General features: G+C 32.7%; 1 long non-coding RNA gene across 6 annotated transcripts in view; it reads left to right on the top strand.

Moving 5' to 3' along the window:
* Positions 1-8,000: 8,000 nt before the first annotated feature.
* The window catches only part of LOC127172928 (uncharacterized), a 38,819-nt gene continuing 18,905 nt past the window's right edge, over positions 8,001-27,914 (top strand). The window contains exons 1-7 of one of the 6 annotated variants that reach the window (XR_007828693.1): positions 8,001-8,089; positions 11,899-12,014; positions 12,142-12,207; positions 12,603-12,750; positions 14,617-20,062; positions 20,140-20,399; positions 21,892-22,232. This is a non-coding gene — a long non-coding RNA (uncharacterized LOC127172928). Of the gene's footprint in view, positions 8,090-10,595; positions 12,015-12,141; positions 12,208-12,602; positions 12,751-14,616; positions 20,063-20,139; positions 20,400-21,608; positions 21,861-21,891; positions 22,233-27,914 lie in introns of those variants that run through there. The other 5 variants (XR_007828690.1, XR_007828691.1, XR_007828689.1 and 2 more) reach the window with 5 other exon arrangements.

Raw genomic sequence — 27,914 nt, 5'->3', positions numbered from 1 at the left:
ATTCATTCGTTGTTTGTTTGTGTATTTGTTTGTTCATTCATTATATCTATTGTTTGTTCTTTCGTTTGTTTGTTCATTCATTCATTTTATCTGTAGTTCGTTCTTTGTTCTATCGTTTGTTTGCTTGTTTGTTTGTTCATTTATTTAATCTATCATTTTTTCTTGGTTCTTTTGTTTGTTTGCTTGTTAATTTGTTTATTTAATTAGTTTTATCTATCATTTGTTTGTTTCTTTTGTTTGCTTGTTTGTCTATTTGTTTTATCTATCTATCTATCATCTTTTGTTTGTTCGTTCTTTTTATCTATTGTTTGTTCTTTTTTTTGTTTGTTTGCTTGTTTGTTCTTTGGTTTGTTTTATCTATCTATCTATCATTTGTTTGCTCATTTGTTTGTTCATTCATTTTATCTAACTGTCTATTGTTCGTTTGTTTGTTTTATCTATCCATCATTAGTTCATTTGTTTATTTTTTTCTATCTCTTGTTTGCTTATTCGTTTGTTCATTAGTTGTCCATTTGTTTGTTCATCCAATCTATTGTTCATTTGTTTGTTTGTTTGCAGTTCATTTGTTTTATCTATCGTTCATTTGTTCTTTTGTTTGTTTGTTCATTCTATCTATCTTTCTATCTATCTATCATCTTTTGTTTGTTCATTTGTTTTTGTTCATTCATTTTATCTATCGTTCGTTTTCTTTTGTTTGTTTGCTTGTTTGTTCTTTTGTTTTTGTTCATTTGTTTTATCTGTCTAGCTGTCGTTTGTTTGTTCATTCTATCTATTGTTTGTTCATTTGCTTGTTAATTATTTTGCTCTTTTGTTTGATCTGTCTACTGTTTGTTTGTTTTTTCGTTTGTTTGCTTGTTTGTCCATTCGTTTTATCTATCTATCTATCTATCTATCTATCTATCTATCTATCTATCTATCTATCTATCTATCATCTTTTGTTTGTTCATTTGTTTTTGTTTGTTCATTCGTTTTATCTATCGTTCATTTTCTGTTGTTTGTTTGCTTGTTTGTTCTTTTGTTTTTGTTCATTTGTTTTATCTGTCTAGCTATCTTTGTTTGTTCATTCTATCTATTGTTTGTTCATTTGCTTGTTAATTAGTTTGTCCTTTGTTTGATCTGTCTATTGTTTTTTCGTTTGTTTGCTTGTTCTTATGTTTGCTTGTTTGTCCATTCGTTTTATCTATCTATCTATCTATCTATCTTGTTTGTTCATTCATTCGTTGTTTGTTTGTGTATTTGTTTGTTCATTCATTTTATCTATTGTTTGTTCTTTTGTTTGTTTGTTCATTCATTCATTTTATCTGTAGCTCGTTCTTTGTTCTATCGTTTGTTTGCTTGTTTGTTTGTTCATTTATTTAATCTATCATTTTTTCTTAGTTCTTTTGTTTGTTTGCTTGTTAATTTGTTTATTTAATTAGTTTTATCTATCATTTGTTTGTTTCTTTTGTTTGCTTGTTTGTCTATTTGTTTTATCTATCTATCATCTTTTGTTTGTTCGTTCTTTTTATCTATTGTTTGTTCTTTTTTTTGTTTGTTTGCTTGTTTGTTCTTTGGTTTGTTTTATCTATCTATCTATCATTTGTTTGCTCATTTGTTTGTTCATTCATTTTATCTAACTGTCTATTGTTCGTTTGTTTGTTTTATCTATCTATCTAGCATTTTTGTTTGTTTGTTCGTTTGGTTATTCATTTGATTGCTTGTTTGTTTTTGTTTGTTCGTTCATTTTGTTATTTTGTTTGTTGGTTCATTTGTTTTATCTATCTATCATTTGTTTGTTCATTTATTCATTTGCTTGTTCATTTGTTTTATCTGTCTGTCATTGATGCTTGTTTGTTTTTGTTTGTTCGCTCATTTTATCTATCGTTCGTTCGTTCTTTGTTCTTTTGTTTGTTTGTTCATTCATTTTATCAATCTGTCGTTCATTCTGTTCATTTGTTTGCTTGTTGGATTTGTTTGTTTGTTCATTTGTTTTATCTGTCATTCGTTTGTTCATTAATTTGTTTGCTTGTTCGTTTGTTTGTTTATTCATTTTTATCTATCATTTGTTCTTGTTTGATTGTTCTTTTGTTTGTTTATTTTATTTTTTTTATGTGTCTGTTATTCGTTTGTTTGTTCTTTCTTTTGTAGGCTTGTTTGTTTCTTTGTTTTTTAATTTGTTTTGTCTATTGTTCATTCGTCCTTGTGTTTATCTATTTCTCCATCTGTCATCAATCTGTTAATCTATCTATCTATCTATCTATCTATCTGTCTGTCTGTCTGTCTGTCTGTCTGTCTGTCTATCGTTCTGAGACGCATCTGATATATATTAGCAACTCGTTTTATCTGCTGAATTTCCGTCGACCATCTCACCTCATTTGTAATCAACATCAGAACGAGAAGATTGACCACTGATGCTTCACTGGACAGACGTTTGGCGAAGTTCAAAGTGAACAGAAACTCAAGACCAGAATGTTGTTCTTTATGTTTAAGTATGGCGGCTGAAATGAGCCGTGAAATGATTTTCCCCAATTTAATGGAGCTGAACTTGCCTTTAATTACGCTTGAGTGAAATCATCATCGGCTGCTTGGAGGAAAAATAAAGAGATGAAAAGGAGAACAGAAACAAAGACACAGACAGATGGAGAAGAAAAAGGTAAAACCTCATTTGATTCGTAATTGTAGTCAAGCAGACGTAAGCCATGAAAGAACAGAAACTCCTGAGCTCACATGTGTTTACTGGGTTGTTCCTGTTTTGCAGAAGCTTTCAACTTATTCTGGTGTTAGGAAGTGTTTCTAAAATAGAAAAACAAAACTGGTGTAGTTTTCACTCAGTATTTGCTGGCAAATTTCACAAATAATTACAAGGAAATGGTAAGTAACACATTGAATTAAACAGGAATTTTTAGAAAGTAGAAATAACGTTTGTATAATTTTTAGACAGACTGAAATGATATTTTCTTGTAAACAGGGTTATTGTAGTTACTTGAAAGAAAATAATTGTTAACTGAAATAAAATATAAATAATGATTTTAATTAAATAAACAAAAATGTGTGTGTGTGTGTGTGTATATATATATATATATATATATATATATATATGTATATATAATTTAATTAAAATACTTTTTTTTAATTTTGTTTCAGTTAACAATTATTTTTATATTTTTAAATATAATATTTTTAAATATATATTTCAGCTTGTTGCCAAGGCAAGACTTCTCATTTTTATTTAGTTTCATTTCATGTACTAAAAAAATTGAAATATAAATTAATAAAAACCACAGAGACGTATTTAAAAAAAAACTATTAAAAATGACAAAAACACAACAAAATGACAAATTGAAAATGTAAAAATAAAAACAAAAACTGACTCGAAATATTAATAAAATCTATAAAATTGTATCAGTGATATTAAAATAACATACTCCAATTTTTTTTCAACTTTTAAAAAAGTATTTTTTAATAATGCATATCTTTAAAAATATTAGCTTTGATTTTTAAAATATTATTTAATTATATTATAATTATGAAAATGGAAAAATAAAAAAACTGACTCAAAATATTAATAAAATATTGTATCAGTTGTAAAATATTGTATCAGTGATACTAAAATAACATACTTGTAAAACATACTCCAATTTATTGACAACGTTCAAAAAATATTAAAAAATATAAAATATATATTTATAAAAATATTTATTTTTATACTCTCAACAAACTTTTAGTAAAACTTCTTAGTGATGTTGTTTTCCAACCAGTAACAATTTAGTTTGTTAAAAAATAGATATTTTCTAAAATGCCAACATAAAAACAATATTCAGCTTGAACATTTGTCATTATAGAAGAAACACTTGAAGTATTTCTTAATAAATATTTGATTCATAGTAGAAGTGAAAGTGAAAATCGACTCAAGCCAAAGTGTTAAAAACTGTAATATGATTTCCAGCATTTTAATTTTAATATTTTGTTCAGCGTTTTAAGCCGTATAGAGATGTGAAACTGCGCTGCATAGTAGGAATGACCCACTGATTTCATTTTCAGAAGTGAAAGTGACATTTCGAACGGCTCTCGCTGAAGTTTACGTTTCTTCCTATCTTGTGACGATTCGTCACAGTCTGTCCGTCATTCCTCGGAACGAAGCGGTCTCTCGCAATCTGAGTGAAGCTGGTGTGTGTGCTGTGTGTGTTTGTTTTGCTGCAGGTGGTTTGTTTCTACAGTAGTTACAGTGTTGGTGATTCAGTGGCCGGATTCGAAAGCAACACTAGAGAAGTGAAAGCGCCTGATGGGGATTTCATAACTGTTACTGGGACTTTTCTGAGGTCACGCCAAGTATGCCGTTACCCACAATCCACTGCGCTACGCAGCAATAGTAGTACAGATTCATCTGTGTTTACATTCCTGTAGATCAAACTGTAGATCATGATGCTTGCAACACAAAAAGGTGATGAGGTTTGATAAATGCACACTTTGAATGAAATGTTCAGATAAAAGCATCTGGCAAATGCACATTTACATACAACAGGGAAATTATGATCATTAACTAAAACTAAAACCATTAAAACAAAAATCATTTCTTGAAAAAATTATAATTATTTTATTTAAGCTAGTTGCCAAGGCATCATTTCTTTCTTTTTCTTTTTTTAATTTAAGCTGAAGTAGTAAAATAACCAAAACTAGGACTGAAATAAAAGGAAAATCACAGAAATGTGAAAAACATGAAAAATATAGAAACTTTAAAAAATAAACAAAAACACAACGAAATTTCTAAACTTTCAAAAATCATAATGGAAAATGCATATAAAAATAATATAGACATATTTTTTAAAAATAATAAAAATGACAAAAGCACACAACAGAATTGCTAAAACTTTAGCTAAAATTAAAATAAAAATCGAAAAGTCATATAAAAATAAAGATATTTAAAAAAAACGTTAGTTAAAATTAAAATAAAAATTGAAAATATAGAAATATTTAGAAAATAATAAAAAATATATAGACATTTAATTTTTTTTAATAAAAATAACAAAACACAACAAAATTGCTAAAACGTTAGTTAAAATTAAAATAAAAATTGGAACATTAATATAAACATATTTTAAAAATAATAAATAGATATTTTAAAATTTAATAAAAATTACAAAACACAACAAAATTGCTAAAACATTAGCTAAAATTAAAATGAAAATTGAAAATTAATATAAAAATATTTTTAAATAAAAATATATAGACATTTAAAAACAAACAACAAAATTGCTACAACTTTAGCTTAAATTTAAATAAAAATGGAATTAATTTTAAAAATATAAATATTTTTAAAAATTCTAAAAATGAAACAGAAATGCTAAAACTTTAGCTAAAATGGAAAATATAAAAATAAAAACGAATTCAAAATATTAATAAAAATATTAAAGAAGCTTTTTCTACCAGAGGATAAAAAATTAATAATTACTGTATGACTTGGATTTGGATTTTTTTTTTTTTTTTTTTGCTTTTGCTATGCTTGTAGATGTTAACTTGAGTCTGACAAGTATATTAGTATATATTACTAATACAAGTTGTACTAATATATTTTATCCAAATGACAGTATTGTAGGTATCCATATGTCAAATGCATTTTATATTTTAATCCCATTTAACGCCAAATAATCTGCTGCTCAACAAGCAATTAAACTGAGAAAACAAACTACTTGCAACAAACACTTAAGCTTTCCTGTGCAGTAGCTTAAACAGTAGATCATGGTGTTAGCAACATGAAGGTCAGGTTCAAATCCCAGGGTATACTAAAACTGACCTTAAATGCAGTGTAAATCACTTTAGATTAAAAATAGTACCTTCCAAATGCATGTTAATGTAGTGACTTTTATCCTACAGTTTATAATGCTGAGCTTTTGCAGCGCTGGTGAGTTTGTGTTCATCATCAGCGGCTCTCCTGCCAAGACGGATGAAGTTGCCAAATGGGCCGAAAAACTACTGAAACTGGAGCAGATCTATACGAGAATGAAGAAGATCTGGCAACCCTCTCATCCACACACAGTTCCTAAAGTCCAGTTTGAGAGGCCTGGCGTCATCTGTGTTTCCATGGAGACGTGAAGGCGTTATTGGAGGATCCCTGAGAGGCGACAGTCCTGCGGATGTTTGGCAATCGTCTGAATAACACTTCTGTTTTTCTTCCCAGTTTAAAGTTCAGCACCATATTAAACCGGGCTCCTTCGGGTTTGTTTATGATGCACACGACAAAATTGCTAAACTAGCTAAAATTAAAATAAAGATGGAAAATGAATACAGTAATAAGAATAATTAAAATACATATAAATATTTTTAAAAATAAAAAAAATGACAAAATTGTTAGAACTTTAGCTAAAATTAAAATAATAATGGAAAATTAATATAAAAAAATAATAATAAATACACAGACATTTAAAAATTAATACAAAAGTACAAGCACACAACAAAATAGCTAAAATTGAAATAATATGGAAAATTAATATAAAAATATTTAAAAATAAATAAAAATACATAGACATTAGAAAATGTATAAAAATTGACAAGCAGACAACAAAAAAGCAAAAACTTTAGTTAAAAAATGAAATAATATTAAAAATTAATATAAAAATATTTGAAAAATAATAAAAATGCTTAGACATTAAAAAATGTATAAAAAATGACAAGCACACAACAAAATTGCTAATACCTTAACAAAAAATAAAAATTGGAAAATTAATATAAAAATATTACAAAATAATAAAAATATATAGACATTTAAAAATTGGAAAATTAATATAAAAATATTACAAAATAAAAATATATACATATTTAAATATTCAGTAAAAATGACAAGCACACAACAAAATTGCTAAAAAATAAAAAAATAGAAAATTAATATAAAAACAAAAAATAATAGACATTTAAAAAATGTATTAAAATTACAAAAGCACACAACAAAATTGCTAAAACTTTAGCTAAAGGTAAAGTAAAAATGGAAAATTAATATAAAAACAAAAAAAATAATAATAGACATTTAGAAAATGTATTAAAATGACAAAAGCACACAACAAAATTGCTAAAACTTCAGCTAAAATTGTAAATCACTTTGGATTAAAAAAGCATCTGCCAAATGCATGTTAATGTAGTGACTTTTATCCTACAGTTTATAATGCTGAGCTTTTGCAGCGCTGGTGAGTTTGTGTTCATCATCAGCGACTCTTGTGCCAAGACGGATGAAGTTGCCAAATGGGCTGAAAAACTACTGAAACTGGAGCAGATCTATACGAGAATAATGAGTATCTGGCAACCCTCTCATCCACACACGACTCCTAAACGTCCAGTTTGAGAGGCCTGGCGTCCTCTGGGTTTCCATGGCGTAGCCGTAGGAGACGTGAAGGCGTTACTGGAGGATCCCTGAGAGGCGACAGTCCTGCGGATGTTTGGCAATCGTCTGAATAACACTTCTGTTTTTCTTCCCAGTTTAAAGTGCAGCATCATATTAAACCGGGTCAGGAAATTTTCTGGCTTCTTTGGGTTTGTTTATGAAGAGAACAGAGACGACGAGGGTGAGATTGAGACGTTCTTGGCGGCGACAGACCGCTGAAGCCGTGTGAGAATAAACTACTTCCTCCCTCAGCCCAACATGCAGACTGACAAGTGAGGACACAAATATCCCGCTGATGATTGCAGAGCTAAATAATGAGGTAACAGATGATATCACTCGATAACGTGGCTATAAAACAATCAAGCTGCGTTTGAAAATATGTTCTGAGAATCTGTTTTAACCATCATTTAAGTGGTCATTTCTGTGATCCGTTCACATCGCAGTCGTCTCGTGTCACGTATGGCAGCGTTAGGTGAGTGTTTCTCTGAGAGCATGAGCTCATCCTCCATTAGCAGCAGCCGGAGGGAATGATGGAATCTGCGGGCAGCCGGTCTCGGTGCCGGTTTGGCTCGGGTTGCCAGCAGACAGCTGGCCTGTGGAGGTGATTCACTCGCCGCGGGAGCAGATTTGAGTCTGGAGAAAGCCGATCCGGTGCTGACGGCGCAGGAAAGCCTGATGTGAGCGGATGATGATGCCGTCAGACTGCAGCTCGACATCAGAATCAGCTGCTGCACAAACACAGTATGACGTCATCCGTGTGTTACTGTAATTACTGTAAAACTGCATTCTTTCACTTACACACACACATAGTAAACTGAATTAGAACTGTATACAAATAAAGAAATTAATATAATATAATATAACAATATATACTGATACAATAAAGATTTTGACAGTGTCGTGTAAACATTGCTGAAGATGCAAGAAGAGGAACAGATGAACCAAATCAACTAAGTCAGTTGACTCATTTAAGCTGAAACCGCTCCAATTGATTCAAATTACAAGAGCCATTCATTTTCCCAATCTGTAGTCCGTTTTGAATAAAATGATTCATGAACCCGATCTGAAATCCCAATCGAAATCAAATTCTGAAGTTCTGATCTGAATCAAATGATTCGCGAAACCAAGTCCTGAATTTCAATGTTATGTACAGTTTCATTAAAAATAAAGCAATCAGAACAAAAAAGATTTGCAATCTGGGCTCCCAAGGCTTGTTCTGAATCAAATGGTTTGTGAACCCGATCCGAAGTCCCAATCTGAATCAAAAGATTTACAATCTGCACTCCAAAGTTCTGATCTGAATCAAATGATTCATGAACCTGCACTGAAATCTCAATCTGAATCAAATGATTTGCAATCCTGATCCGAAGTCCAGTTTTGAATCAAATGATTTGTGAACCTGATCCAAAATCCCAAATCTGAATCAAATTATTTGCGCTCCGCACTCCACTCCGCTCTGCACCAAAGTCTCGATCTAAAACAAATGATTCATGAACCTGATCCGAAATCCTGTTTTGAATCGAATTATTCACAAACCCGCTCCAAAGTCCCGATCGCGATCTGATTCGCGATCCACCCTCGAAATCCTGATCTGAATCAAATGATTTGCGGACCTGCTCTGAAGTTCAGATCTGAATCAAATGATCCGTGAATCCAATCTGAATCAAATTGTTCACAATCCGTGCTCGAAGTCCTGATCTGAATCAAAAGATGCGTGAACCCGCTCCAAAGTGCCGATCTGAATCAAATGATTCGCGATCCGTGCTCGAAGTCCCGATCTGAATCAAATGTTTTGTGAAGCTGATACGAAGTCCTGATCTGAATCAAATTATTAGCAAACCCGATCAGAAGTCCTGTTTTGAATCAAACGATTTAAAAACCTGATCCATATATAAAATCTGATCACGATCAAATGATTTGCGATACACGATCCAATTAAAGTGCTTCAAAACGCTGAATCATTTTCTGACACAAAACTGATTCAGAGTATCGAAAAGCTCAGTTATATGTCCTTTTTATAATCATTGCAAGCTATGTCGAAATTCTCTTTTGCTGTTTTTTGCTAGTGAATTGCTCGAAAAGAATGATCGACGTCACAAGTTTGATTCAGTTGGAGCGGTTCCAGCGCAAATGACTCACTCAGTTGATTCAGTTTGTCTGAAACACTACTGTGACTGACAACAGTACTGTTAGTTTAGGGCAGGAATTGAATCAGCATCCTTTTTACCAGGGGCTAAAATTTAAATGCAATACAAATGTGCAAAATGAATGCAATTTCCAGTTATAATCAGAGGAAGGAAGCCGGATCGGATCAACACAGAGCCGCGAGCAAATCTTCAGCTACGGAAATGAGTGACAAATGACTTCCATGAACCTGAACGGGTCGTAAACTCCCAGCAGAGTTTGCTTACCTAAACGTTTGCCGCAATCGACCTGTAAAAACAACCTGAACTTGACCATTTAGAAAGAGTTGCTAAAGCAGAACCGACTCCAAGATGATTTAAGATGCGTGTGATATCATATCAGTAATAATGCGATGCACATGTGAGTCAAACTGCTCCTCTTTTCAGACTGTTGCAGTTTTAGAAGACATTTAAGGACAGCATGGAGTGGGTGACACGCGTGAGATGTAAGAGCTGAACTTTTGAGTGATTCTGCAGGTTTGGCAGCAGTTTGTCCTCTGCGTGTCTGGCTCTTCATCAATGGAAATGAGTCTATATATCAGAGTGACACGCGACTCGGCAGGAAAGCGCCGCATGCGGGCCAAAAAACGACCTGATTTAAATAAGGGCAGGGAGGAAGCCCTGAAAGCGGAAAAGTATGGAGCGTACTTTCCTTCGGTGATCGCTCTGATTTATTTTCAACCCGGAAAGTTTGGCTACAGCTTTCGGAAAGCAGAGACACAAATCAAGCGACCTTGAACATCTGCAGCAGCGGCTCTGGTGTCAATCAAACAGCAGGTGCAGGATTGAGCCTAGGAAACACTTAAAGGACCAGAAAGCCTCTATTTACTGTATTAAAACACACTCCTGGTGTTACTGTGAATAATTCATCAGCAGCATTGGGGAAACGCCAGTTATGTAATCAGATTACTTTTTCAAGTAACTAAAGTAACGCATTACTTTTTAATTTACAATGTAATGTAATGCATTACATTACATTGCATAAAAAGTAACTAAGTAACGCAATTAGTTATTTTTTAGGGAGTAACGCAATATTTAGGGTTCGTACTTGAATTTGACTTTTTGAACTTTAAGGCCTGGAAAAACCCTTGAAAATAGCAATATTCCTGAAGAGGTGCTTGAAAAGTGCTTGAATTATTGACAATGTATCTAAGAAATAAGTGTTTATAATCATGTATATTTTCATGCAAAATTCATGGAATTAAACTTTTTTTTCTATTATTTCAGAGCCATTCATTTTCGATTAAAAGAAAGACATCGGAAAGAAATATTCACGTTTTGAATCAAATGATTCGTGAACTTGATTTGAAGTCCTGTTTTGAATCATTTGATTTGCGAACGCGATCTGAAGTCCCAATCTGAATCAAATGATTTGGGAAACCTATCCGAAGTCCGTTTTAAAAAAATGATTTATGAACCTGATCTGAAAGTCCCAATCTAAATCAGATGATTCGCAATCCCTGCTCCGAAGTCCCTATCTGAATCATTTGATTCGCAAACTCGATCCGAAGCCCCGATCTGAATCAAATGATTCACAAACCCGATCTGAAGTCCCTATCTGAATCATTTGATTCACAAGCCTGATCCGAAGCCCCGATCTTAATCAAATGATTCACAAAACTCATCCGAAATCCAGTTTTGAATAAAATTATTAGTGAATCCAGTCTGAAGTCCCGATCTAAATAAAATAATTCGCTATCCCTGCTCTGAAGTTCTGATCTGAATCAAAAGATTTGAGAACCCACACTGAAGTCCTAATCTGAATCAAGTGATTAATGAAACCGATCTAAAATCCCATTTTGAATAAAATGATTCACAAACCCGATCCGAAGTCCTGATTTGAATCAAATGATTCACAAAACTGATCTGAAATCCCGTTTTGAATAAAATGATTTGTGAATCCGATCTGAAGTCCTGATCTAAATCAAATGATTCGCAATCCCTGCTCCGTAGTTTTGATCTAAATCAAATTATTTATGATACGCAATCTGAAGTCCTGATCTGAATCAAATGATTTGCGAACCCGATCCGAAGTCCCGAATTTCGACATTGGTCATAATGATTTTAAAAACCATCGTGTCGCAACATGATTCACTGTTTTGAAGCACTCCAATCGGATCGTGTATCACGAATCATTTGATTCAGATCGGGCCTTCAAATCGTGTATCACGAATCATTTGATTTAGATTGGAACTTTTCATATGAATCATTTGATTCAGATTTGGATTTCAGAGGAAGTGTTATTATGGATTCTGGACTTATACTTTAGTTAAAAACATCTTAATGATAGATTTGTTTCAGCTTTTGTCTTCTCAAGATGTGAACTGATGGACTGAAGTGGGAGGATTATTGTGATGTTTTTATCAGCTCTCATTCTGACGGCACCCATTCACTGCCATTGATGAGACAGTAATGGAATGACACATTTCTCCAAATCTGATGAAGAAGCAACTCATCTACATTTTGGATAGACTTAAGTTGAGGTTAGCAAATTTTCATTTTTGGGTGAGCTGTTTTTTTTTTAAATGCATTAGTATTTCTCTTTCAAACAGTTTATCATCCATGCAGTTTATTGATTGTAATATGATTTATTTTCTCTCATTATTGAAGATGGATATGCGGTTTGGGACTTTAAATCAGATCTGACCTTCTACAGCTGTCGGACACTGCTGAGAGGTCAGTTATCGTAGCTGCGCTGACCTTTGACCTTTGACCTTTGTGTTTTCTGGGATCTCTGGAATTTCATGTTGTGAACAAAACAATAACAACAGCTGTTGCTTATTATTTCCCCGCTCAGGGAAAGCTGAGTTTACAGTGGCTGACGTCCAGAGGTTATTCGCTCGGATGGATTTCAGAGAACTTTATCGCTGGGTTCTTTCTCAACGCTCTAAATATAGTCATATTAGCAGAGCCGTTCGCTCCGACTCTGAGACCGCAAACATTTCCATATTTAACAGAAGGTTGCGAAGGTTAAGTCTATTAATTTCACAGCGAAGTCGATCGAAAGCTGAGGTGAAATGGAGAGTGAAATCTATTGTCCTTTCAGTGATGAATGTGATTGTGTGTTGCAGTAAATCTGATGGAGAGCTTCGGCATCGCAGGCAGACGCTCCTGATGGACACACAGTAACACTGATGCATCGCTTCCAGGAAAGTCCTCCATGATATCGACCCCTCCTGTGTCTCCTGACTCGCTCCTGTGATTTAAAGACACAGCAAGGTACGGAATACAGACACGCTTGTTTGTGCAGATGTTTTCTCATTTGCAGTACAGTGTGGAAACATAACGTTATGTAAAATTGTTGCCAAAAACATTGTGGAAATATTACATGCATGCTGCAAAAGCTTGTTTTTGAGACATGTATGTAGTAACAAAAACCAAACTAATTAAAAATGGGGGAAAAATGTATTTATTATTACTATTATTTGTGTGGCACTGTTTTTAGTTTGCTAGTGCAAATACTGTATCATTTATTTAAAGTGCATATTTATATACTGGTCTAATTGAAAGTCTTGGTTTAAACATATTTTGTTCAGTTTATCTAAAAATATTTAACACTTTTATTAAATCAAATAACACTCACATAGTAAAAAAAAAACATTTGTAATTATATTTTTGCTTTGTTGATGTATATACATAATATATGGATAAGCTATTCTGTTATGTACTAACATTAAATGAAATGAAATTAAATGAAATGAAATTAAACGAAAGTTCCGATCTGAATCGAATAATCCACAAACCCGATCCGAATCAAATGATTCGAGAACCTGACAGGAAGTCCAGATCTGATTCAAATGATTCATTAACCCGATCCGAAGTCCCGTTTTGAATCAAATGATTTGCAAACCGATTCAAAAATATTCAAATAATTCACAAACCTGATTTAAAGTTCAATTTTGAATCAAATGATTTGTGATTATGATCCAAATCAAATGATTCACAAACCCGAAGTGCCGTTTCAAATCAATCGATTTGCGAAACTGATCCAAAGTCCCGATCTGATTCAAATGATTTGCGAACCCGATCCGAAGTCCTGTTTTGAATTAAATGATTTGTGAAACCGAGCCGAAGACCCATTTTGAATCAAATGATTAATGAACCCAGTCTGAAATTATTCAAATAATTTGCTAAACCAATCCAAAGTCCTGTTTTGAATCAAACAATTTGTGAACCTGATCCAAATCAAACAATTCGTGAACCCAACCAGAAGTCCCGATCTGAATTAAATGATTTGCGAACCCGATCCAAAGTCCCATTTCGAATCAAATGATTCGCGAAACTGATCCAAAGTCCCAATCTGAATCAAATGACTCGCAAACCCAACCTGAAGTCCTGTTTTGAATCAAATGATTCGCGAACCTGATCCGAAATCCCCATCTGAATCAAATGATTCACGAACCTGATCCAAAATTAAATAATTTATGAACTCAATCTGAAGTCCTGTTGTGATTCAAATGATTCATGATATACAAAAGTCCCAATCTAAATCAAATAATTTGAAGTATGCAATTGGAGCGCTTCGAAGCACTGAATCATTTTGAGACACAGTAGTTTAACTGATTCAGAGTTTCGAAAAACTCGGTTTTACTCATCACTAAATACATATATATATATATATATATATCGAAATTAGAAAATAAATGGCTCTTTTGTTCTGGTTTTTGCTAGTGAATCACTTGAACTGAATGATTGAAGTCACGAGTTTTGGATCGGTTCCAGCGTAAATGACTCACTCAATTGATTCAGTTTGTCTTGACTAAAGAGCTTACACATGCTGCTGGATTAACCATTACAGAAACATAAAAAGTGATTTTTGTAATCACCAATACTGTTAGTTTAGGGGCGACTGTGGCAAATAGGTCTGATAAATATTTTTGATTAATATCAAATCAAAATTGAAATAAATATAATTTAAGAAAAGCAAATATGTTTGGCTGTAACATTTTTAGGTTGGTCCAAAGTATCATTCATTTTAAGTGTGTGGTACATGTTGAAGCATCAGTGTTTTGAACGCTCATGCTGTCAGTTTAATTGGTTGCATTATGTGACAATATGCAAATGAACCTTGTTGTTTATTACCAGAAAAGCAGCAGCAGAATGACTTTCATCCGTAATCCTCGTGCACAATCGACAGATTCAGGATAGCGGGATTGATTCGCAGTCTGCTGGAAAAACATCACGTGACGCGTGTTTTCCTGAAACACAGACACACAGATTCTCCCCGCGACTCCCGCCGGCGCCCGATTGGGCGGAATCCCGCCGCCGTAACCATGGCGACCGCCCCCAGAGCACCTGGAGTGGTGACGCAGGCGTCGCCATGACTCCTGAAGGACGGAGCGGCGATATAAATAGAACGAGGGATGAGAAACGGGGGGATATTTGGGGAGGATGATGGCAGCTGTGACCCAAACACACACACACGAGAGCCACAGGTGTGCTACTGTCTGAATGCCAGTGGGAATGGCTCTCAATGTGACTTTGGAAACTCGTCTCCAGCAGGGATTTCACTGTCAATCCGACTGTAACAGGAGACGTGGAGCACTAATGTGTGTCGTCCCACAGGAAGATGCTGGATGTTGCTCAGAGGAGGCTCTGTTACAGCTCAGGAGAGTCTTGTTTTGAGAATGAGCTTTGTTTTAGATGGATGTTTTTTAGAAATAGAAGAACTAGAATATGTACATTTTCTAAAGAAAATATGATGGTTTTTGAATATGAAAAAAAATCACAATACTAGCGTGAACTGGGTGACAGGGTTATTATAATTAATGAAACTAAAACCATAAAAAAAATAGTAATTTAAATGAAGAACTTTAATTAAAATTAAATATTAAACTAATTTTTAGCAACATTTCTAATTTTCTTACTAAAAATAAAACTGATACAAAAATTATTTTTAAAAATACATATTTAAAAACATATTTAAAGAAAATAAATAAACAAGAGCTGATTACACATTAAAAAACAGCAGGGTTATTATTGTTATTTAAAATTAAAATCTTTAATTGAATTTTGTTACTAAAAATGTTAACTGAAAAAAATATGTTTGTTAAAAAAATATATATTTTTTTATTTTATTTTAGCAACATTTGTCATTTTTTAAGTTAAACCCGATGTACCAAAATAACTAAAACTAAAACTGAAATAAAAATGTATTAAAAAACAGACACACAAAATAAATAAATAAACAATTGTGCTTTTAAAAACAGCAGGGTTATTATTGTATTGTAAATTTTGTTTTTATGTATATAAATGTATGTATATATATATATGTATGTGTGTATATATATATATATATATATATATATATATACTGAAATAAAAAATGCACATTTAAAAAAATTAGTAAACAAATGTCAAATGCACATTTTTAATACAGCAAGGTTATTATTGTTTTTGTTTTTTTAATCTTTATTTAAAAATGTTAACAAGTGAAATTAAATATTTTTAAAAACGTAAACTTAAATTCAAAACTAATTGTCATTTGGTTTAATAAAATATATAAAACTGAAATAAAAATAATTACAACTATGTAGACATAAAAAAAAAACAATGAAATTACAAAAATTACAACTTTAACAAAAATTAATAAATACTATAATAACATCTTTTTGATGCTGTTTTACTGCATTGCTGTTCTGTTGCTAGGGTGTTATTGGTAGTTGCTAGGCGGTTGCTAACATATGAGTCACTAGTTGTCATCCAGTAAGAGTTTAGAGCTACAGTACAATGTTGCTTAGATTATTTAATGAGAAATGCTTGACTTTGTATTGAGTTTTGATTGCAGACTTTGGTATCTTGAAAAGTTTGAGATGTTCTTAAGACTCATGTCAGTTTACTCAACTTTTTTTTAGAAAACAGCTGAGAAACATAATCTCATTGCTGTGTAGGTGAAACAGCCGAGATGTTGAAAAGATGCATCAGACGTTTCTTTACCTTTTTTTGAAAATCAACGTCTGCATTGTCACTGCAGCATCTCATAGACGGCGGTCCGACACCATGGCAACCGTCTCATGGATGCACCTAGAGACGGTCAGCCGCTGCCAATAGAAGTTTGAAGTTTTAATAGTAGAACTTGAATTATTCCATCAAACGTTCCGTTTCATCTTCATCCTCCTGCTTTTATCCGGTTGTAGACTGTCGTGTTTGTTATTTCATGGATTCACGGTTGTTGAGCACGTTTGTGTCAAATCTTCACAGATGAAAACAGATCTAAAGCACGAGTTCTGTGTGAAGTATGCAAGTGTGTTTCTATATTCAAACACTTGGATTGATTTCTTTATTTCAGAAGCGGATTACGCAATGTCTGGCAACCCTACTGCTGTTTATATATTAAACCGTGTTCAGTGTCAGTGTCTCTGACAGAAAACGTGACGAATACGTAAGAATTAAAGCATCAAATCAGTTACTTAGAACTGAGTGTCTGGGAAAACATGTTTGCTGTGTTTAAAATTTGTTTTGGTAAAAGAAAAAAAAAGTTTTTACACACGAAAACTGAGAAATAATGTTGTGTAATCAGTAATAAAATATATAATTATAAATAATAATTATGGATAATATATAATAATATTAATCTTGTGAATGGAAATCTGTTTTTACAAACATGAAACTTGAAGTCAGAGCCGTGAGGGTCTCACAGCAGATCACACAACATTTACACACGTGACCTGTGACCTTTCACTGATGAAACATTTACTGTGGAAAAACACACGTCGGCAAACAGACTAAATGAGCCGGGTTCCTTATGTCACACACATGAATAGATGCTTGGGTCAGGCCGCTCTTATCTGAGGAGGCGTGACGTGTGATTGGTCGGCCGGATCAGGTGACCAAACAGCCTCTCGGGAGGAAAAGTTCAGGTTTGTGTCTCGAGTTTCCTGTGCGGCTCGTTTTTCATTGGTTAATTATGAAGTGTGGGAAAGAGCGGTTCACGGGGTGGGGAGAGACACGGGCGCTTTCAGATCCATTGTGGGGCGACAGAGGACTCCGAGGATACCGGTTTCATTCCACGTAGCGAGCGTGTGTGTGTGTGTGCTGCTCTGAGCTTTACGTGTCATGGGATTGTACAGCACATTGTGTAAATAAGTTCTTCCCCGTGTAACCCAAATACGTCTCCATTCACGACAGGAGACACTCCTCCTGCATTTAATGTCAGCTTCCCAAAGCTATCGCTTTCCATGCGTGTTAGTGCTTTACACTCATTTTGAGAAACCAGGCCTTTTCCAGTGATTTGTAAGATTTGTAATGTTTTTAAGGCAAGACACCACAGGTGACTTACCCAGCTGATTAATCACAGATTACATTTGTATTACAAGTTTTTTGAAATGTTATTCTTAAATATGCAATATGCAATAATTTCCAGAAGATTATTATGAACATTGGATAAAGCCAGGTTCAAAAATGTATTTTGGTTTTGTTGACATTTTAGAGTTTAAGGTTTTATTAGAGGGGTTTTTTTATATCTCTTTTTATCACTCCATAAAGCCATAAATAAATACAGAAAGACATTTTCCTTATGTTTTTAGGACTAAAATGTTATTTAAAAAAAAACTATATATGAAAAAACACTTCATAATATAGAGAGGAATAAAACTGCTAAGTTTGGTGTTTGTAAGTGCTGCTGAAGTGGAGAAAAAAACTTTGAAAGATATTTAAAGACAATTCTGTCTTTAAGTGCTGCTGAAGTGGAGGAGAAAATTTTGAAAGATAAGAAATTTTTTTAAAGACAGTTGTTTTATTACAAGTTTAAATATGCAGTAATATTCTGTAATTTGCATTCATTTTTAGAAGATTTATCTGAAAATTGGATGAGGCAAGGTTCAAAATTCTTGTTTAATATTGTTGACATATTAGAGTTAAAGGTTTTTACAGAAGGGATTTTGGATTTCTCTTTTTATCACTGCATAAATCAGAAAATACTGTGAAACACACAGAAAAAAAAAAACCTGTTTTCACGTCTTTAGGTCAGAATGTTATTTAAAAAATAAACAAACAAACAAATGATATACGAACAAAACCTTCAGTAAAAACCTTCAGAATATAGAGAGGAATAGAACTGCTAAGTTTGGTGTTTGTGAGTGCTGCTGAAGTGGAGAAAAAAACTTTGAAAGATATTTAAGGACAGTTCTTTTATTACAAGCTTAAATATGCAGTAATATGCCGTAATTTGCATTAATTTTCAGAAGATTTATCTGAAAATTGGATAATGCAAGGTTCAAAATTCTTGTTTGATATTATTGACATATTAGAGTTAAAGGTTTTTACAGAAGGGATTTTGGATGTCTCTTTTTATCACTGCATAAATCAAAAATTACTGAAACATACAGAAAATCTCCTGTTTTTACGTCTTTAGGACTAAAATGTTATAAAAAACAAACAAACGATATACAAACAAACCCTTCAGTAAAAACCTTCAGAATATAGAGAGGAATAGAACTGCTAAGTTTTGTGTTTGTAAATGCTGCTGAAGTGGAGAAAAAAACTTTGAAAGATATTTAAAGACAATTCTTTTATTACAAGCTTAAATATGCAGTAATATGGTGTAATTTGCAATAATTTCCAGAAGATTAATCTGAAAATTGGATAATGCAAGGTTCAAAATTCTTGTTTGTTTTTGTTGACATAATAGATTTAAAGGTTTTGTCACATCTTTAGTACTAAAATGTTACAAAATTAAAAATAAAAACAAACGATACATGAAAAAAAACCCTCAGTAAAAACCTTCAGAATATAGAGAGGAATAAAACTGCTAAGTTTGGTGTTTGTAAGTGCTGCTGAAGTGGAGGAGAAAACTTTAAAAGTTATTTAGAGTTTTGTACTACGTTTTCTGAAGTGTTATGTTTGAATATGCAATAATATGACACAACTTGCATTAATTTCAACAAAATTAATCTGAAAATTGCATAAAGCCAGGTTCAAAATTTGTAAAGATTTTTACAGAAGGGATTTCTCTTTTTATTACTTGATAAATCAGAAAATTCTGTGAAACATATATTTTCACTATGTTTTTAGAAATAAAATGTTAAAAAAAAAAAAAAAAAAAAAAAAAGACAGGCGAATGAACTTTCAAAATATAGAGAGGAATAAAACTGAAAAAGCTTTTAAAGATCTGTATTGTAATTGAAATCTACAGACGCAAATAGATAAGGTGCAATAAATATAACACTTAAATATATATTCTGGATGTTTTCTTTCTACTGGTCTGAAAGAAGACATTATGGATGCAAAAACTCAAAATTGACTTGTGCTTGGAAAAAAACTATGTTTTGCAATAAGTTATAAATTACATTGCGCCTACATTAAAATACTGTTTCTGTCTTGGTAAAAGATTGTAAACTTACAACATGCTTCTTAGAAAGAGAATTTAATGTTCATATTTCTATAAATATCAGCTGCTCAATTAAGCTGTCAGTTGTTTACTAAGCAAATTCATGGTAACAGTGTTTCCATGGTAACTGTTTTCTCTGTCTCTTTTCAGGTCACGCTGACTGAATGTCGTCTACTGAAGCACGTCATCATTAATAATCTCACGGTTTATACTTTACCACTAAATAGTATTTTTACTTGTAGACAGAGCTTAAATTCTGTTCTAAAACTCCTCTTTCTCAGCCCACAGAAAAGACTGGATGATGAAAGAGTGAAAGCAGACACTCCCAAACCCAACACACACACACAGAGCAGCACTATGGCCTAGTAAACATCGTGACAGTGTGACGGGGAACTCTGAGCAGCATTACTCAACGCCTGACGATTATTTACACAAACATGCCGTTGGGAAACGAGGTGATGATGGATCCGGAGGAAAAGCACAAAGCATCTGCTGTCCGTCTGATAGTCGAATGACCGAGTTCAGTGACCCTTCCTCACATGTGAGATCTCTTTAAATGCTTGTTGTTTCTCGTTGATCACAAGATTCATGATTATATATGTTTCTTCTCAGAAGAGAGCCCAGAATCTCACATGCTTCAGATCTCAATGCCTCAAAACGGGCTCAGATCTGCCAAGATCCGAAGTCAAGTCATATTTATTTCTACAACACTTTATACAAAGCTTCACATTAATAAACAGAAAAATAACAGTGTTAATGTAGCAGAATTAATTAATTATGAAACTAATTCAATTTCAGCTGTAAAGCAGCTCTACAGAAAACACACAAATAAGTTATTGTGACTTTTTATATCACAAATATAAAAAAAACTTTTTTCTTTTCTTAAAAAAGTTTACACCTTACAAGTTCTGTTTTTTTGTTTCCACAACAGGGAAAAAAGATAATTGCGACTTAGAATTACAAAATATAAACTTATATTATTGCAACATATGAGATATTCACTCACTTTTTTCTCATAATTCTGAATTTGCAATTCTGTTTTTTCCTGCATTGGAATAAAAAATGGAAATTGCAACTTTCATCTCACAATTCTGACTTTTTCTTGCATTGTGCTAAGAAAGCGAAATATAAAATAAAAATGTGCAATTATGTTTTTTTTTTTAATTTCATGGTGGAAACAAACTTCTTAAAGCAATCAGAATCTCAATATGATCTCAAACGTTGACTCATTTGTGACTTTGTTTATTTCTTTTCAGGATTTTTAGGAGAAACAGCAGAGACAAAATAGATACTTAAAGGAAACATAACTGAAAATCTTTTTTTATTAAATAATTTAAATAATTTTTCAACATTCTTTTTTCTAAGAAATGTGAGATACAAACTTGCAATTCTGAGAAAAAAGTCTAAATAAAAATATGCATTTATGCTTTTTTTTCTCTTTTCTTGATTTGTGACTCTTTTTATTTCTTTTCGGGATTTTTAGAAGAAACAGCAGAGGCAAAACTGATACTTAAAAGAAACAACTGAAAATCCTTTTTTTAAAAAAAAGAATTTAAATTATTTTATTTATTTTTTTTTACATTTTACAGAAGCCACGATGCTAAAACATAGTTCATATCTCACAATTCTGACTTTTTTCTAAGAAAGTTAAATATAAACTTGCATTTCCGAGAAAAAAGTTCAAATAAAAATATGCATTAATGCTTTTTTTTTCTTTTCTTGATTTGTAACTCTTTTTATTTCTTTTCAGGATTTTTAGAAGAAACAGTGGAGAAAAACTGATACTTAAAGGAAATGCAACTGAAAATCTTTTTTTTTTTTGTAATATTTTACACAAACCACGATGCTAAATATAGTTCATATCTCACAATTCTGACTTTTTTCTAAGAAAGTGAGATATAAACTTGCAATTTTGAGAAAATTTGCAATTATTATTTGTTTGTTTGTTTGTTTTTTAAATCTCATGGTGGAAACAAGCTTCATAAAGAATCTCAAACATTGACTCATTTGTGATTCTTTTTATTTCTTTTCAGGATTTTTAGGAGAAACAGTGGAGACAAAACTGATACTTAAAGGAAATGTAACTGAAAATCTTTTTTTTTTTTAATAATTTAAATGCTTTTTTCCACATTTTACATAAACCATGATGCAAAATATAATTGTAAACAGTGAAAGTGTATATTTCTGATTTTCCAGCAGGGAATATTTGTGTTTTTTGAAATGTACTTTTGCATGCTTTGTGTGTGTGTGTGTGTGTGTGTGTGTGTTTTTCCAGCATGTGGCTTATAATTACACGCATTCTGTGTCCCGCCGTAACGCATTCCTTCCTCTGTCCTTTGCACGCTGGCCCTCCATCAGCCGGAGTTAATCCCAGGTTTGGAATTCCCCTCTGTCAGCAGACCACACACACACACACACACACACACACACACACACATCCCTGCGTCGTGCATCTCGTCTGTTCCTCCCTTCCCAGCGGCAGCAGTATAATTTTCAAATGCAATCATGTGCTTAACTGTTAAACCCAGATTCACTCTTTACTCCCGTCTGTGTGTGACTGTAACGTCAGCGATGAAACTGTGTCGATCCGTTCCATCTGTCTTATGCGAGTTCTGATTTATTTGAGGATGCTTTAGATATTCAAGAACTGAATCATAAACAGATTTTTAAAGCATAATAAGTGCATCATTAGCTTAACATGAGCACTACTTAGACAGTTGCTGCTGGTACAGATCACTCACAGAGGTTCTGTTTGGGTTAAAAAAGCTCAAACCAGCCTAAGGTTGGTCAGGCTGGTCTGGTTGGCTGGTTTTAGAGGGGTTTATCACCTCGGCCAGGCTTAGAGAATAGCTGGGGTTATTTTTTATTTTATTTATTTATTGATTTTTCAGCAGAGAGTATATATATATATATATATATATATTATATATATATATTTTTATATTATCTAGTTTTTATTTTATTGGCTATTAATGTGATATTTTCAGATTTATGGAAATTTCAGTTTAGTTTTACTTAGTTTCAGCTGATTTTTTTATTTCATTTACATTTTTTCATTTCTTTTCGTTTATTTTAGTATTATTGCGATACTATTTCTAGTTTTCATTTTAATATTAGTTAAAGTTTTAATATTAGTTGTTTTGTTTTGTGTCATTTTAGTAATTTTTGTTTTTTCAAATATGTCTATATACAGTATTTTTATTAATTTTTTTTTTGTTTTACTTTGTTTCAGCTGATTTTTTTTTTAATTTCATTTGCATTTTTCCATTTCTTTTTGTTCATTTTAGTATTATTGCTGTACTATAGTAGTTTTATTTTTTGTAATATTTTAAACGTGCTTTTATTTTCATATTTTCTGTTTACATTTTAATATAGTTGAAGTTTTAATATTAAAGTAATTTTGTTTTGTGTCATTTTAGTAGTTTCTGTTGTTTAAATATGTCTGTATACAGTATTTTTATTCATTATTTTATTTATTTATTTATGTTTTAATACTTCAAGTTAGACTAAATGAAAAATTTTAAAATTTTAAATATAATTTTTTAAATATACATATATTTTTATATCAGTTAAAACTTAATATTTAAAAAAAAAGTTTGATGGTTTTAATTTTAGTTTCAGTTTTAGTTAACTATAATAACCCTGATTGTGCATTATTCAGAACTTATTTCTAGAGTTTATTTACAATATTACATTATCATGTTTTTATTGTTTTATTGTGTCAGCTGTATTTTTTGTTGTTATTTTTACTTAATCAAAATAACTGCAGTTTGATTGAGATGAATTGGAATGCACAATGAAAAAAGTGACCTGTTTTTGCAAATGAACTCTTCTTTCATTCATTTATTTGTATTCATTTGTTATTGTGTTCATTTTAGTTCCTTTTTCAGACACTGTTCTTTTGTATTTCTGTATTTCAGTTTACAGTTCTTTGAAAAATCAGTAGTTTTAATCATAGTTGTTGTAAACCGAGCTGTTGTTTACCTAAGCGTCTGTGATTCTGAGAGATTTCTGGTGTGTCTGGACCTCATGATTTGCATGTACCCTAAAATAGCTTCATTGAGTTCTTGTACTGTACAGTGTGTTTGTTCAGAGGTCACCCTCAGTCGCTGTGTTTATAAAGCTGTAAGCCAGTAATTTTCCGAGATCCGCTCCGTGGGCTGATGGCAGCCAGGCAATGTAAACTCACTGACACACACACACTTGAGTCTTTCAAAGAGAGTCCTGTTCTCTCTCGCACAATATCACCACAGCAACACTGCCGCTCACGGCCTCCGTGTGACTTAGCCAATCAGAACCGCCGTATGAGGAAACGCCCCACTGTCCGGCTGAAACCATTGGTTAAAGGAATATTTTCCCCAAAAATGAAAATGTGCTGAAAATGACTCACCCTTAGTCCATCCGAGATTAGGATGAGTTAGTTTCTTCATCAGATTTGCAGAAATGTGTCATTGCATCACTGTCTCACCAGTGGATGTGAATGGGTGCCGTCAAAATGAGAGCTGATAAAAACATCACAATAAGTCCACACCACACCAGTACATCAGTTAACATCTTGAGAGGACAAAAGCTAAAACAAATCCACTATTAAAACAGTGTTTGATCTGTGCAGATTTCTCTCCTGATTCAGACCAGACCACTTTAGTTCAAAATGTCTTGATGGATTTGTTTCATCTTTTGTCTTCTCAAGATGTTAACTGATGGACTGGAGTGGTGTGGATTACTTGTAGATTATTGTGATGTTTTTATCAGCTATAATTCTGACGGCACCCATTCACTGCAGTGGATCCATTGAAGGTAAAAGATGTTTTTAACATGATTTGCTCTAGTTTCAGACAGTATCCCCTTGACGTGCGCTTGAGGAAAAGCCATCAATGAAAGTTTCCTATTTCTACTGCGCTTTTCCAAGTGGGAAATTCCAACTTTCCGAGTTGAATGGAAGGCATCATTTAACCATCCGGCACTGCTATGAGAACTATGTTTTACCCCGGTGCTTTCATCTGTTTCCATTCAGCCCAAATACATCACATACGGCGTCTAAATGACCCAACCACCTCTCCAAACCGGTTGACGTTCTTTATAGGCGAGTACAGGACCAGCCTGAGGTTTGAAATGTTTAAAATAGCGCAGGCTGGCCGGTTTCTCTTTGATATTTCTTTGCACAGATCTCTTCCATGTGTTTGCGGCATGCGTGTTGAGTTCTGAATAATCGCGGCTGAACGTCGCGCTCTCCTCTGCAACACATGGCACTCATTCCACTTGTTATTTTCCTCCGGAGTTGTTGTTTTTGTTGTGTTGAGCAAAGTACAGTTAAGTGGGTAAGATATTCCCAGATTTCCGGAAAAAGGGTTCGCTGTAGAGCCTCCACCCCAGTAATTACAGCTCGCTGGCTTGGCAGAAACCAAGGAGGTCAGGAGGAATGTGAGGCGATCCTGAACGGGCCTGAAGCAGAACAAACCAGAATTTGACCGACGTACCTGTGAGATGTGTTTACGTCAGATTTGCATTTATTATTTAACCAGAGATGCCCAAACCAGGCCATATATATATAAAAATAAGTTAAGCCTTATGCCTTCTGAAATTATAAAACAAAAATATGAGATCATTATTTACAAAAACTCAAAATAGAACACTTTAATTACTGAGAACAAAAAATGTTAAGCATGTTAAGGAAATTCATTTTAATATAAATCATGGTCGCACCACATGACATTTTTAAAGCCTATGGCTAATTCATCGTACACATAAATTCATATTAAAATTTAAAACTAAGTGATTTTAGTGTTTTTTTCATAGCCTTAAAAAATGTCATGTGGTGCGACCATGATTTATATTGAAATTTCTGAACACACTTAACATCGTTAGAAGTTCTCAGTAATTAAAGTGTTTACAAACAAAATATTTGCATTTACTTTTGAGTTTTTGTAAATAATGATCTCATATTTTTGTTTTGTAATTTCAGAGTTGCCTTCTTAAACGTAGTTAGCAGATTTATTCTTCCTGTAAATTGCATAAAACTGATTAAAATGTTTTAAAAATACCATTCACTTAAGCATGTTGTATCAGTGATTCAACCACAGAAATGAGATATTTTATTTTTATTTTAATACAGTTATTGCTATAATCGGTCGCACCACATGATGAGTGGTCGCTCCAAATGATGCAAAGGCCTTATATCATTAAAAATCTATTTAAAGAGACGTGCATAAAGTGCAGTACAGTTATTTATTTTATAACTTTTCCCAATCTTCGCTGCTCAACTGGCCCTTCACTGGGAGTTTGATTAAAAGGCGATCTGACCAATCCTAATGCCGAATACACCACTTTGTCCAACAAACAAACCAGACAGGAGAGTAGATTAAAGTTAGTGGACTTGAACTTGAAAAATGTGTGTATTGACGTATTTTCACAGGTGATACAAGATGTATATAAGCAATCAGTTGAATATAAAAGCACAAAAACTGCCAATCTGGGACATTTATCTATAATGGAAAACACTCTGCAGTGGTCGCACCACATGATATTTCAAATTCAGTCAAAATTTATAAGCACAGAATTGGCCACCTAATCAAAACAAGATAGCTTCCTACAAAAGGTCACTATGAAATTTATAATTAAAATAAATAAAGATATAACTTAATATTCATTGTTTTTTTGAGGTCATACCAAATTTGAAAGAGAGTTACAAACCTGCTTGATGCTTATATGGGTCACTGGCAAATTGGTATATGATGCAAAGTCCTATTTTTGAATGGATTTCAACATAAAAGTCCCAACATAGTAGTTTGTTGATGGTCGCACCACATGATATTTCATAAAATGGAAATCATCGGACAAAGTTTGTTTGTATATTATGATGGAAATATAAATACAAATGCTTTGCAGTTTGATGTAGGATTACAAAACACTTTGGAAATCATGCCAAATAGTGCAGAAAATTAATCTAAATAAATTTACGGTAATTTCAACGATGCTTCCAAAGTAACAGTTATGGCCGGAAGGTCGCACCACATTATATTTTGACACTTTAAATAACAGAAAAAATACAAATAACTAATCTTTTTAAAAAGTTATTAAGTGGGTCCATACATAGGAGAGGTCCTTCATATATGTGGCTTCTTTTTAATGCATTTAAACCTATTTTTTACCTATTAAACCTATAAAAATGCAATCGGATAGAAAATGTAGGCGTCACGTCATTTACATTTTTTTTATAAAAAATAAAAACACTTGTATAAGTTTTTACTTATTTTTTCAAATTGATACGTTTTAATATAGTTGGAAAATGTGTTTTTTATAGAAAAACCGGCAGCTGTGGTTGTTATATAATTCTGTAAAAAATACAGTAAAAATAAAGTAATCTGTACATTAATTATTTTGTACTTTTTACTGTAGCATTTTATAGTCGTTTACAGTTTACAGGATTTTTACAGTAAACTGTCATCATGAGAACATTTGGTTTTTGTTTTCATATGCAAGAGATTATTATTAAATACCCCAGAGGAGTTATATCACTCTTATGTCACTCTAATGTTGCTCTTACATAACTCAGGAGTCTCAAAAGAGTGTTTTAATGGCCACTTTTGCTGTGAGGAGGGTGAACGACACACACACACTGACTGTCCTTTAGCAAACGGGTTGTTCTGTTCATAATCACGTCTCACCTGCAGACGAATGTGTCATAATCCATAAAGCCCGTCTGAGAGCTGCTGCTTAAACTCCGGGGGCTCACGGGTGGTCCTGGGTTCAAGACCAGGTGCCAGAGAAAATATAATTAGCAAAAACAAAGAGTTTTCTGTGAGCAACAGAGAGAGAGAAATGCTGACTGGACCGTGTTATTTTAAGATCAGACAGTCAGTTTGCAAAAATTCCTCTGTGAAAAGCAAAGAAACACATGTTTAACCATAGCAGACCTGATCCTAAAAAGCTATTTTTAACATTAAAACTATAATTAAGAATCGTGCATGTATTTAGACAGTTTGTAGCGTGACGTCAACATGGTTTTAGATGTTTTATAATTAAAAAAAATATATATCTATTTTTTTTTTATTATTTT

The sequence above is a fragment of the Labeo rohita genome, chromosome 11 (genome assembly GCF_022985175.1).
Source record: "Labeo rohita strain BAU-BD-2019 chromosome 11, IGBB_LRoh.1.0, whole genome shotgun sequence".
Lineage (NCBI taxonomy): Eukaryota > Metazoa > Chordata > Actinopteri > Cypriniformes > Cyprinidae > Labeo > Labeo rohita.
This window is presented reverse-complemented; position numbering and strand designations above follow the sequence as displayed.